Source organism: Lissotriton helveticus, chromosome 2_1, assembly GCF_964261635.1.
Source record: "Lissotriton helveticus chromosome 2_1, aLisHel1.1, whole genome shotgun sequence".
Classification (NCBI taxonomy): Eukaryota; Metazoa; Chordata; class Amphibia; order Caudata; family Salamandridae; genus Lissotriton; species Lissotriton helveticus.
This window is the reverse complement of record NC_136059.1, coordinates 341,493,181-341,507,414: the sequence shown is the minus strand read 5'-3', so window position 1 is coordinate 341,507,414 and position 14,234 is coordinate 341,493,181. Positions and strand designations below refer to the sequence as shown.

At 44.8% G+C, this 14,234-nt stretch overlaps 1 long non-coding RNA gene across 1 annotated transcript in view; it reads right to left on the bottom strand.

Moving 5' to 3' along the window:
• Nucleotides 1–333: 333 nt before the first annotated feature.
• The window catches only part of LOC144819346 (uncharacterized), a 153,475-nt gene continuing 139,574 nt past the window's right edge, over nucleotides 334–14,234 (bottom strand). Inside the window, exon 4 of the long non-coding RNA XR_013607303.1 lies at nucleotides 334–1,402. This is a non-coding gene — a long non-coding RNA (uncharacterized LOC144819346). The remainder of the gene's footprint in view (nucleotides 1,403–14,234) is intronic.

The window sequence follows — 14,234 nt, the reverse complement described above, 5'->3', positions numbered from 1 at the left end:
CTTAAAAATCGCTATTTAGGAATCGCAAAACGGAATGTTGATACATATCGCCCTAAATCTTAATTGAAAACGACATAGACGCATACTGCATGGCCGCAAAGTTGACACAGTAGGATGCAAACATTGATGCTTCCCCCCCCAGAAACAGGAAAACTGTATTGTATTAAGTAGACTTTTTCGCCCACAGTCAATAATCATATAATGGAGGCAGAAAATAGTTTTTTTTTAGCTGTAATTTTAACCTACGCATTTTAGGGCAAAACCCACATCTCACAAAAGGTATGAGAACTGTTTTAAATGCTATTTTTGATACATGATTTAATACATGAACAACAAAGGTATGAGATATGTTTTTAAGTATCAACTATGATACTGTGTCACAATTTATGCAATGATTTTGAGTTATTATGCAATCATTTTAAGTTATTAGGCAACAAATACATTCATTCGTTCAATTGCAACCTTTTTGAACCCTCGTGGGTGAGTAGAGGACAATCCTCAGTCCACGCTGGTCCCCAAGAGCTCACCACCCAGCTAGCTGGAGAAGAGGAAGGGTGTGATCGCCCTGAGCTGGTCTTCATACCCTGTTAATGCCCTGAAGGCCTCCAGGACACTCTTATTTGAGGAAATCTGCTGCAACTCTTTAGCCACATGGCCGCACTGAACCATCTAACTTCGGAGGACTTTGTCTGGGTGAGATTTTATCCCCCCCAATCTTAAACTCAGTCGGCGAAGCTACTACCTCGGAATGGTCGCGAGTGGACGACAGAGGCGTGGTGTGGGCAGAAAAAGCCTCCTTCGCGGAATGGGGGATAGAACTTCATAAACCTTTACCAGTGAAATAATCTTATGTTCTTCTACATCCTCTTCCAAGACAAACAACCACAAGCATACTGAAGGTCACAACAGGAGGAAAATGAGGTGGGGACAAGGAAGAGGCTGAGGGTTTATGTGCCCTAACAGTTTCATGCTCACCTAACCATAGGGAGGTACATTGTGACACCTCAAGTGACACACAGAGGAAATGGGGGAAGAATGAGATCCTGGCACCAAAGAGACTGGGCTAGTGTCCCTAGCCCCAAGATATGCCTTCGACATTCACGACCAAAAGTAAACACAACATCTCAGTAGTTTCATGGAATATGGCCGACCTCAAAAGTGTCAGCAGGAACAGGCAATGAATGTCTAATCTGGAGACAAATGATATTCTATGCCTACAGGAGACCTTGGCTCTTGCTCGACGACCCTGACAGGCTTTTATGAGATCTTCACACCAGCGCTCAGTTCAAGTCTCCTTGGACGCCCCTTCAGGTGGTTTTTCCATCTTTATTAAGCACGCAAGTTGGAGGCCACAACACTGGATCTTGGCTTCACCGTGGCTCAAGCAGTTTCCCTCATTTGCCTGAAACTCAATCAGAAAGCAATTGGTCAGACACTGGTTAACTGTTCTCTTAATGCCCTAACAAAAGCCATGACGACGACAGGAGAGTTGCTTGATAGTATTGAGCGGCTCCTTTTAGATAACCCGCATCACAAAATTATAATTGTAGGAGACTTTAACATGACAGACCTGGGGTCGCCACCTGACAGCACCACTCTTCCTGCCAACCTGCAAAGGAATATAAACCATAGACTACATCTCAGGGGCGGATTGGCAATGCGGGCATTCGGGCATCGGCTTAAGGGCCAGTGTCTCAGTGCCCTCTGTGGGTCGGTTTTTTCTCTCCTGTCCCAGTCCACAGAGAGTGGACTTGGAAAGGGGAGAAAAAAACCTGCCCACAGAGGGCACGGAGAAATGAAAGCAGCCTGGCTGTGGGGCCCTACAGCAATCATCAGCTGTGGCCTCTCCTTCACCCCTGCCCTGCCAGGCAATCACGCTGAGGGTGGGGTGGGGAGGGCTGATTGTTTGCATGAAGCGGCCTCCCTGGGGGCCAGGTTTTGCTCAGACCTTTGAGACATTTTCACCTCGGGCCGCCTGGGGCCCATGCAGCCCAGAAACAGTGTTCCTCTTAACACCTCGCCCACAGCCCTTCACATTCAAGGCATAGTGGGCGAGGAAGAATGGGTCTCGCTGTGGGGGCCAGGTGATATTTGGACTCGCACCATCTTCACCTCAGCCTCCCCCTAGCTACCGTGGATGACCCAGCAGCTGTGTTTTGTGCTCCCCTGACAGGACATTGCCCTGAGGCCTGGAGGGATGGGGAGGGCTGATTAATTTACTAATTGTAGGGGCCTTACCTCTGTTCGTGTGCTCCTCAGCTGAAGGTCTGGGGAGGGCTAAGTAGGTTAGTAATAGCAGTGGCTTCGCTGCTATTCAGGTGCTCCTGCGCTGGAGGGCTCGAATAATTTTGTGACAGAAAGGGGCCTTGCTGGTTTTTTTAGTTGGTCAGCATGTAGGCCATTGTCACCTTGGCCCTGTGTCCTGCACAAGAACAGTATCCTCCTACTTTCTTTCCTTGTCTGTGCAAATGGTGTTTGATTTTTCTTATGCAACTAACAACCATTGACAAAGCCAATAGTCCTGGCTGATTGTAGGTGTAATGTTACTTGTTTTACATATCTGGATGCAATGACAGAAGCACCGTAATACCAGCCGGGAGCAGGGGTACGCCGACTGGTATTACGAAAGGGCACGCTCCTTGAATGTGGGCCACGCCCCTTAAATGTGGGCCACTTTTTTCGTCCGTGCCCGGGCCAAATTGTGATCCCAATCCGACCCTGCTACATCTTTCTTTCTGAGCACCTAGTAGGAAAGCTTGCACATTTTGAAATAGCCGATGAATCAGAAAGTGACCGCAATCCTATGTGCACACTGGACTTAACATCTCAAACAGTGGGCAAGAGTAATCATGTGGGCATCCCAACAGGGGAGCAGCGTGTATACCTGGTAAAAAGGATAAGATGGAGACCATACAGAACATACCGAAACAGTGATTGCCTAGTTAGGCACTCAGAAGCCTATATCAAGTCCGAAACATCCATAAGTAGTGCTTAAGAAGTGGGCAAACGGAGTCGAAGATCTCAGCGCTCTTCTTTTAGGAAACTCCAGTATAATAAAGCCATCAACTCCATCCGAAGAGCTCTTCGCAAAGCCCTGCGGGCTCACAGACGAAAAAACCTCCACAAGCTCAGTAGCGAAAGTAAAACAAATGAGATTAATCTACAAAAAAACTGTATGGGAGACCAAAGAAGGAAAAAATCAAAAAAGAACCATCTCCCAGTTGCTCAAAGACCAAAACCAAGCACGCTTCTGGGATCACATCTACGAATTAAAACACTGCAATGTAAACCTTGGAAAATGGTGTTCCAGAAGAGACCTGGGTAAGGCACATATCGGAACTATTCATGAATCACCCCTCAGACTCCCAGTCTAACAACAAGCCTTTGGCAACGAAGGGCAAGCACAATTCCACCTCAGACTTAGTAACTGGAGAAACAATGGCCAAGCCTCCAAACAGAGCTGATACAGGGGACAAGATTCAGATCTACACCCAGTTAAGACCCAAATTGCCATCGCTAAAATAACTAACACCAAGAAGGTAGAGAGCATCATTAGGAACCTGAAAAACGATGGAGCTCCAGGCCCTGAAGGCCTCCCTGCGAATCTAATCAAATGTGCCCCAGACAACTGGGGCAGGGTGATAACTGCTTTCTACAACATCACCTTTCAAACTGCAACCATCCCTGAAGCCTGGAGAGGGTCTATTCGTTCCCCATATATAAGAAGGGGAGTTGAACACTGGCATCAAACTATCATTTGAGTGCCCTTCTGGACATGGAAGCCAAAGCTTATGCCTGTTTATTTTTGGAGCAGCTAGAGACCTGGGTGCTAGAGCAGGACATCTTGCTGTTCTATTATTGCAGGATCCTGGACTGAGGCATCTACTGTGCACTATCTTTCCTGAACTTGGCTGCTGGGGCAAGACTGTCACTTTTAACTTTTTTTCAGTAATGCACATTGTAATCTGTAATTGCACTTTAGCACATAGCACATTGCACTTTGAATATTTAAAAGCTCTTATTTGTTTTAATCAAGCTGCAATGGTTTTGATTAACTAAACAATAACGCTTACTACTGCTACTACGTGGACTCTGTCATCTGTGAGTCTTGCCCTGCCAAGTGGTGCCAATCTAGTCCTGGGCCCTTGGAAGTATGTATAAAGTGTTGCTCCAGCAGAAATCTACACAGCATCACCATTGCGCTGCTCAGAACTGGCGCATTTCAATCAATGCCGTTCCCAGTGCATCTTCTACTGTGCATTGTCTTCATTGTGAAGTTTAACAACAACACATCACCTCTTTGCTTCTTGCATGCTGACCCTGACGACGATGCATCGTCTCTTTGCTTCCCACATCTTGGCCCTGTTGATGATGCAACTGAGGTACTTTGCAGCAGGTAAAGGCTGACCCCTATGTCAAAACTGTGCCCCATCGTGATCGCCCTGAACCTTTTGATTTGACCCTGTCTAGCATAGCCAGATATCCCTGGTTGGCCCTTTATGCCGAAAAGTTCTACATTTTAGTTTATTCTTTAAAAATCCATAACTCTGGTTCTACTTATTGGATTTTTGTGATTTTGGTCTTGTTATATTCATTAAATTAAGTTACAGTTTTCTAACTGGGTGTAGTATATTTTTTGTGGTGCTTTCACTTCTTTACTGTTTGAAATGTCGCACAGAATATTTACATATTGCCTCTTAAGTTCAACCTGGCTGCTCTGTGCAAGCTACCAGGGGGTGAGCACAGGTTAACTTATGGTGTGTATGTGACTTACTGTGTAAGAAGTTGGCCTGGGATATGCTGTCCACTAGTTATATATAGTGTGCAGTGTGAGAACACAGAGGCGAATCACCGTTAGCTTCTATGGGGAAAGTCGCGGTTGGAAATTTAAACATTAAGGACACTTGGAGGAGGGCTTTGAGCAAACCCCTTTAGACTTAAGGGGTTCTAGGGCCAACACCTATGGAAGCTTCGGAGTACTCGAGTTACCTCACCCAGGGAAGCCGGGTGCATAGGTGTCTTTTGGTGTTGGGAATCGTCGTCGTTTTCCATGTCTATCTGCTTCAAAGTGCTGCTGCCGTAGAAGTGGAAAGTGTCTGATGTGATCTAAGCCCGGACAGGAGATGAGAGGAACCTGAAAGTCGAGGGGACAGAGTCTGGGTCACTAGCCAGTGACCAGGGGCATGATAGTCGAATGCCCACCGATGTCGGGTGATTTCAGGTGAAAGAGGTGAAGCTTGACTCTTCAGCCACGAGGACCAGGAGGCATCGTCGACAACCAGGAGCTGGAATTAAGCTGTCCCACAAAGGATGTTGAGTGCTGCAGCATCGGTGACCGGATTGGACCCAACAAGCCTTTGCAACAGCGAACCACGCAGAAAGTCAAGAAATGCGTCGGGTTGGACCAGCAAGGTTCGAGGGACAAACCACGCGGTGGAGAGTCAGGGCATGTCTGGAGCAACCAGAAATGCCCAAGGAAAATCAGAGTTGCCTTCACAGGGACCCACCAGTTGACAGACCAGGGATCGCAAAGGAGCCTCAAGCTGAAATGCAAGAAGCGGGCTCACAGAACACTTGTGAAGTGTAGGCACAAAATCTTCGGTGCAAAAGGTACTCGGGCTCGGGCTACAGGTAACCCAAAGCACAACTTCAAGAGACGTTGAGAAGTTAATGTACTTGCAAATGTGCACGGAGTGCAGGAGTTCCGGTTCCACATTATTCACGAGGACTGCGGGCAGTGCTTAATTAGTGCAGGTGCTTTCCGGTGCTGAGCATCGGCACCTATTTCTCACAACTTTTTGTTATTTTGTTATTTTGTTATTGAGTTATTGAGTTTTTCTCCCATGCACAGCCAGCACTGTGCACAGGCCATTAAAATGCCCCAGCCTCAGAGCGAGGCTTGTGCAGCCGTAAGTTCAGATTTGATGCATTCTGCCAGTGTTCTTGCTTTGGCGCGCACCAGTGCCTGGTCTTCGGGGGGGGAGGGGGATGTTGTGTCCTACGCAGTATAAACTGCACGCATGATGAACTGGGAGCATAATATATGCTGCGCCAGCCAGCAGTCTGCGCTTTCCAGTGTAGCTGAAACTGCAAGGTTAGGTGAGTTGTGCGAGCATTATTTTATACACAACTGTTATCCTACGGGTAACGGAGTGACAGAATAGTGCTTGGCCGTTGGACACCATCGATAAAATCCTGCACAACGGCACCCTAAGCAAACTGTCCGCTAACTGCCTGCCCCAGAAGCACAGACAAGGCCTTGCAGCTTAACAAATTATGGGAAGGAGCTGAGGGTGGTCCGAAAGTGAAAACTGTTCTTCCTGCCAGTCATTGTATTAGTACCTAGATTATACGCTATTGAATTGATGGCATTTCAATAAGCATTAGAGTGAAATCTGATTTCACTGAGATTTGACTGATACCGAGAAACCGTTTTTAAAAATAAATCATTATAGGCGGGAAGTTTGTGAACAGTACACTGCAAGTTACCGAGGGATTAATAAAGCATTCTGTCGAGAGGGGAATTGTAATGAGTAGTGCGCATGCAAAGGATTTGCCCATGCTGGCAGGGTGCATGCGGCTTTCTCCCCTATATCTCAGTGCTCCTCTGCTTACAGTCCCCTTCCCATCCGTATCACAATGCCCCTCCCTGCCACAGCACTCGTTCACACCTGTTAGAGTGCCCCTTGGCTCCTGCACTCGCTCTCACAGCACCCCTCCCCATCATCACTTTGTATTAAAGGTTTTCTCAATTCCCCCTAACCTGAGAGAGGATACACAGGGAATTTCTCAACTTCAACCTGGAGAAAAATAGCATTGATTGGGTCTATTGAATTTTTCTCCCATGCACAGTCGGTGCAATGGCCAGCACTGTGCACAGGCCATTAAAAAGCCTCACGTTCAGATTTGGTGCAGGCTGCTAGTGTTCTTGATTTGGTGAGCACCTGTGGCTGGTCTTTAGGGTGGGGGAAGGGCTGGTGTGTTGTGTCATGTGCAGTATAAACTGCACACACGATGAACTGAGATTATAATTTCAGCAGCGCCAGCCAGCGGTCTGCGCTTTCCTGTGTAGCCAAAGCTGTAAGGTTAGGTGAGTTGTGTGTACATTTTTTTACACACAATTGTTATCCTATCGGCAACAGAATAGTGCTTGGCCGTGGAACACCATTGATAAATTCCTGCAGAGCGGCACACGAAACTGCCCAGTAACCGCCTGCCTCAGATGCCCAGACAAGGCCCTGCAGAGTAATAACAAAATATGGGAAGCTGCTGAGTATGGTCCAAAAGTGAAAAGATTTCTTCCTGCCAGTCAGTGTATTAGTCCCTTGCTCCTACCTGTCCCAGTACCGTCTCGTCCCTATCACACTCATCCTCTCCCTTCTGCAATAGGCACCATTACAGCCACAAGCGCCTTGAAGAATGTCTCCCATCCCTGCCACTGTGACTGTGCCCCACTGCTACCTACGACAGTGACCCTCTCTCCACAGTGAGCTTCTCCCGCTATCACAGTGCCCCTCTCTCCACAGTGCCTTTCTCACCTATCTCTCATTGCCCCTCTGCTTACAGCCCCTTCCCCTCTGTTTCACAATGCCCCTCCCTGCCACAACACTCGCTCACTCCTGTTACAGTGCCCCTTGGCTCCTGCCCTTGCTATCACAGGACCCCTCCCCACCTTCTCTTTGTATTAAAGTCGGCACTGGGCCCTGAGTATCCATACTTTAAGAGTTCGCACGTGAGACTGCGAAGTCCTTCTCAGTCTTGGCCACTCGAGCCAGGAGACTTTCCCAATTCCCCCCAACCAGCGAGAGGATACACAGGGTATTTTTAAGCTTCAACTTGGAGAAAAATAGCATTGATTCAAAACATGTTATCAGAGGGGCTAGGCTGTGTTGGGCACTCTGTACCTCCCCCCCACACCCGTACAAGCCTGCTGATATCTATCACCCCCAAAGACCTATTTCCTGTATACCCCTTATGTCCCTGTTGGAAAGAGATCAGAGTTGTGTTTAGTTGTAATTTTGACTGTTGCACAGAGGAGTAATGTAGAACATGTGCCATGCAGATGACAGAACTATTTTTATGTCGATAGCTCAGTGGATTTCTGTTTTTTGTCACAGACGTCCTTTTGTTACTTGCTGATATTAAATTACAATCCTAATATAGCACGGGCAGCAGACTCAGTTGAATTTTGTGTTTTATTAGTTAAAAAGTGTGCGTGGAAGCCTCTCTGAATGGGGTTGAATGTCTGACTTCATTTGAAAAAAGGTGGCAGTGGCATTTTCTGATTTATAGCCTGATCATGTAATAGAACTATTTGTTTGAAGCATGAGTGCGTGGTTCTCCATCAAAGTGTAATCCCAATGGTATAACTGACACTTTATTATGTTTTATTGGGAATACCTATTGTGATGGTACAAAACATCTTTTGATGGCATAATACGTAACACAGCTAAGAATCACTATTGTGTGTCTTGGACAACACCGCTGTGCATTGATGAGACAGGCCAAGAATGATACACTCCTGTCACCCCTCAATTTTACATAATTGATGACTGTATATTTAATAAAGCAGAGGTGCACTTTTTGCTTGCTCTCCCTCGTAATCTGCTTTTCTTACTCCCCATCACGCCTCACTCCTTCACTTCTCTCCAATCTTCCTTCACTTTCTGGCCTACATCTGCGTTTTCTCTTAATTGCTGCCTCCCCTCATTAAATGCTTTTCATTGTTCACCTTTCCATCTTTCCCTTCCACTCTAATCTCAAACGCTCCCCACTGTCCGCCTTCTTCCCTTGCCTTTCTCCTCTTTTCTCTTTTCCTTCTCATCACGTTCCACTCCAATCTTGCAATCCCAATCTCTGCTTTCCACATTTCACATTCTTTGTCTACTGTATTTATCTTTGCCTTCATACCTCCCCGTCTCCCTCACTCTCCCTTTAAATGTTTTCCTTCTTTCACATATGTTTATATCCACTCCAGGAATCTGTGTTCTATCTCAGGGTCATAAATTGAAATCTTGGTGTGGCCACTCAGTCTTTCATCTTTATATATACAAAAAAATAGTGCAGTTGAGCTGGCTAACAACATTTTTAATTTGGTGTCAAGGCCCCCTCTGGTGAATATGTGCTTTACAAACATACATGGTGTGTTTCTTCCTCTGTCCCTTCACTTCTTCCTTTCACATTCTTTTCTAATTTCCTCCTTCTTTCATCCATTAATCATTTATGTCCTTACTCCAGTGCTCCTCTTCCTATCTGCATTTGTTACTGCCTTCTTTAATATATTCCTTCCGTCATCCTTTCTTTTAGTTTAAACAGCACAGCACAACCACATTTTCTTTTGTTTTCAAAGCTGCCTTAAGTCGTCAAATGACCATTCCTAAAGCTGCATTTTGAGATTTACACACATTCTCTAATTTGAGTTCACTTTTAAGTTGTTGTCATAAGCTTCCTATATGTTATATTATGTTATGGTATATTGATTTGTACAGTGCACTAATCACACAGGAGGGTATCCAGGAACTTGAGCAGGTGTGTAGGTGTGAGGTGCCTGAGGTGCTCTTGTGAAGACCTAGGCCTTCATCTTGTTGCAGAACTCAAAAAGTGAGGAGGAGGCTCTGATGTGTTGAGGCTTGTAGATGTGGGAGGAGCCAATAAAGGGAAGTGTGTGAAGCCACTGGAGGGAGTGAGCGGAGCTGCAGAAGTGGGTGTGGCCTCTTTAAAAACTGTGAGCACCTACACTTCATATTTTACAAATTAAGCACTGGCTGCGGGTCTCATCTTTGCTGGGGATTCGGGTCAGCCTCTGAGAAGTCTGGAAATCCTCTTCCTGGGCTGCAAATACTTCGGAGTCCGGCATGAGCTTTGTAGATGCAGACAGGCAAATGATTTGTTGGTGCCTGCCAAGCAGGGGAGTCACTCCTTGACCCCAAGGGAGATTCTTTCATCCTCTAGTCTTGAGTAGAGCGTCGAAGTTCCAGGATTCTGTTTCAGAGTTTCATCCAGGTGGAATCTAAAGTCCTATTGCCAGGGGTTCCTTACTTATACCTAAGTAAGGGGTTGGACATACTCTGGGGACTCACCTATGGGAGGGTCTGGAAAGAGGGATGGCTACACCCATTTCCTCGGACCAGTTTCGCGCCAGAGCAGGGGCTGGTAGGCACTGCAACCGGTTTGAACTGGACTATGCACAGGGACACCAAATGTGCCCCCAGTGCAGATTTCAAAACACTCTCAGAGTGCACCCACCCAGCCCCAATACACTAAAGCCTGTCTGGGAGCTGGTTATTGTCCAGGGCTCCCCTGCCGGAGTTTTGGTCAGCAGCAGGAGGCCAGCATCCATTTTGTGATGCCAGTGTGTACATGTCTCTCCTTCTAGAAGGGTGGAATTCTACCCCCGCCGCCAGGACTGGCAAGGGGGGATGTGGGGGGGGGGTTCCATAGTGTTTGACACCAAATATGACATGTTTCTGTGCAGCCATTCCAAAGTTAGCATTTACTGTGAGGTTATAATGCACTTAAGAGTATATGGTCTGGCTGCATCACTGAACAGCCCCAGAAAATAGGTTCTGAAGGCTGCAGAGGGGCTCTGCTCATGAATGGGCACCCTACCACATGAAACCAAGCGCCCTGCCTTCAGGATTGTTAAGACCTGCCATAGGGATGACTAATAGGTTTCTATGTGCAGTGATCTAAGGGAGATATAGGTAACCTATATCTTAGTAAGGGGTGCATGCACCACCTTACCCAGGCTGCAGTAGCAGTCCTGCGATGTCATTTTGGAAATCTTCCCAGGGGTGGCATAATACATGCTGCAGCCCCTGGTAGGCCTCTGGGGTACCTATGCCCTTAGCACCTGGTGTACCATATACTAGGGACTCACAAGAGACCCCCAGTAACCAAACTGGAGTGTACCTAAAGTACTTGCAATCAATTTAGAGAGGAAGTAGTTAAGCTTGGGTCCTGGTTAGCAGGGCCCCAGCCAGATTAAAGTCGAAAAACATTGAGCATCAGCAAAAAGTGGGGGTAACCATAGTAAGTAGCTCCTACACTCCTAAGTACTGTGATTATAATTGTGGTTCCTGCTTGGGCAGTGTGCATACAGCTACCAACCAGATACCCAATTTCTAACAGTGAGTAAAAATTTAAGGCAATTACAATAATTAAGAATGTTAAAACATCATAGAGTTATAGTGACCCACAGCGGATTTAAAAAAAAAGGCTCCTACAGCAGAACAAACATCACAACATTTGTTAGAATCATAGAGCAGGCTTACATTGATAAATATCATATTTATGGAGCACTGAAATTAGGTTAAACCATTTTCTAGAGTGAGCCAGATAATATTCACAAAATATCATAAAATGCAGCATTGTCTTTTCAGAGGTATCGTTGCAAGGTTAGGTACAGAATGAATCAGTGCTTAAATCTAGTCAAAAGACCTCGCTCCCATGCACCCTTGTCCACAAAGCAATACAGTTCAATTTTCACTGTGGTCTGACGGATAGCATCATTTTTTATGGTGGGTTTTTAAAGTTTCAAATCTTATAGAGATATTTTCCTTTTATTCATAAAACTCAGTTCACCCAGACTTTAGCAGAGTTACATTTAGAAAAGGGATTAGTGAATAAAGAGGGCCTATTTAAATCTGTCAGTGCTGCCTTAATATATAAGACAGCCGCAGTATTTTGGGCCTATTTGCACAACTGAACGAATCAAGAATAACATCTTTATTTATTGCCCCTTGAGGATTACTCCACATTGAAATCCATAATCCATAATAGTAATGTAGTAAGTTTGATGAGGTTTTCAACATAGGATAGCACAAATACTTCATTACTAAAAAAAAAGGGAAGAACTCAGAGGTAGGGATAGAATGCAACAGTAGAACGGGTTCACCTCAACCTGCATATTCTTGGTGTCAGTGGAGCCTCAAATTCCCGCACCATGGGACACAATGGGAACACATAGCATCCTATAAATGTTTTACAATTATTCAATAGGTTTACTATCAATATTAGATATAACATTGAAAGTTTTGTCAACAGACTGAAAATGTTTGTCATTTACCAGACAGGTAGGTTGCCCATGAGGCATTGGAGTCTTACATGACACCAAAATAATGAAATTGCCACACTTTCTCCAAAAACAAAATCCTTTGTGGGAATGGTGTGGTCTTGAGCTATTGGAACCACATGACATTGCATGAGATTTAGTAAAAGTCTTCAAGAGGTCTGGATTTTCCATAAAAGAACCAAAATGTTTGATAGAGTACTGAACGCTCATGGGGCACATGCTAGTAGTACAGCGGCATCAACATACAAAAGAGTTGCATACTAGTTCCCGCTGTTGGCACATCCTGGCCACTCGTGATCAAAACAAAATTAATTTTATTATTAACATACCAAAGAAATAGATGTGGCGCCTGCACGCAACCCAGTGTCATCCCTTTTTCAAGGTTAAAGGACTATATACATTGACCCTTATTCCCAAACCTCAGCTTGACTGATAAGTCATAGTATAATGCAACCAAAAAATCCACAAGAAACGTTCCAGCCCAAATAGTCTAAAATGTTGCCATAATTTTGACCCATTAATAAAGTCAAAGGCGCTAAATAAGTCAATAAAGGCCAGGTACAATTAAATTATTTGGCAATGGTATATTTGTTAATAAAAAGATGCAAATTAAACATTGCTCGATTGTACCTAGCCCCTCATAGAACCCATATTGTGTTTCACAGAGGATTTAATTGTCAATATCTCAGTCCAGAATTCTCTTATATATAACTCAATAAACGTTCTTGATTATGGAATCCAGTTTGATATGGGTCTGTAGCAGCGGGGATTCAGTCTATTTCTCTTTTTAAAGACAGGAACTATGATAAATTTGGCCCAGGAGCTAGGCAACATGAGATGGCACACTTTTAAGCACATAGAAAGCCTTACAGAGGGTAAGGACTATCCCTGGGCACTCTTGATGCACATCAGTGCGTAAATAAGTGAATATTTAGCTGTACTTCATATGTTAGCAATGTAGTTTTTAATTGGTACAATCCAAATGGTGACAAACCACCAATTTTCGCTTACCAACGTTCCAATAACATACAATCTCTACTAAAACAACCATCACTGTCCATAAATACTGTCTTCAAAGGAACTATACCGTGTCACAACTGCGGGCACTGCAGCAGTATCATACCTGGTAACATTCTCTCTCACCCCATGAAAGGCACTCCGATTCATCTCCAAGTGAACGCTACTTGTGATACAACCAATGTTGTATACATGTTAAAGTGCCCTTGTGGCCTCCCATATGTGGGAAAAACTGAACGTAAAATCAAAACGAGACTGACGGAACATCGCAGTAACATCCGCATGAAGAACCTAAAGTCCTGCATTGCCGCACACTTTGTTGCACAATCGCATAATCCCAGCCAAATTTGTTTTCTAATTTTGGAAGTGGTTAATAAATTACCACACAAAGACAACAACAAACATTTACTACAACGTGACTGCATTGGATACACCTTCTTCATGCGCTACATCCGAAAGGATTTAATGACAGATTAGAATTTAGTTGTCATTTATGACCACTCCCTGTGTATTCTGTTTATTGTGTAAAGATTCCCTTGATCTCTCGTTTGCCTGTTAATCTCCATTGACTCATTTTTTCCTTATTCACACCCATTGCGCTTTCTTCAATTTATCTTCTTGTTGTTCTTGCATTCTTTTTCGTTTTTCCTTTTTTTTCCTTTTTTTTTTTCTCTCTTATTCACTACGATCCTTTGCAATCTTATGTGTATACTTTGATCCACATCTAATTAAATATATACATCTTTGTATTCCTTCTAAGGGCTGTCTCTGATTCCCTTCAACACTATTCTTTCTTTGGTTCACAGCAGTTTCTAACTCATATCACTCTTAGTTACTTTCCTGTCTAATATCCAGCACGTAGTCCTATTTTTATGCTCTCGAATTCACTTTCTAAACAGGAGCATGTGCGCATGCTCGGCGTCTTCCGGTTTGCCGTTCGGTCCGACCGGACCTATCAACCTTCTCTATCGCAACTGATTCACTCCATGCCTGGTAAGCGGCACTATATCGTTTTAGTTTTTCTAACTTTCTAACTTTCGGGCTGAGACTTACCGGCACCGATTAAATTGCATGCACGGCACAGTTTACTTATCTGCTATCTTCTTACAATATCCCGCACCCTCTGGGCACGTAAAGAGAGGCT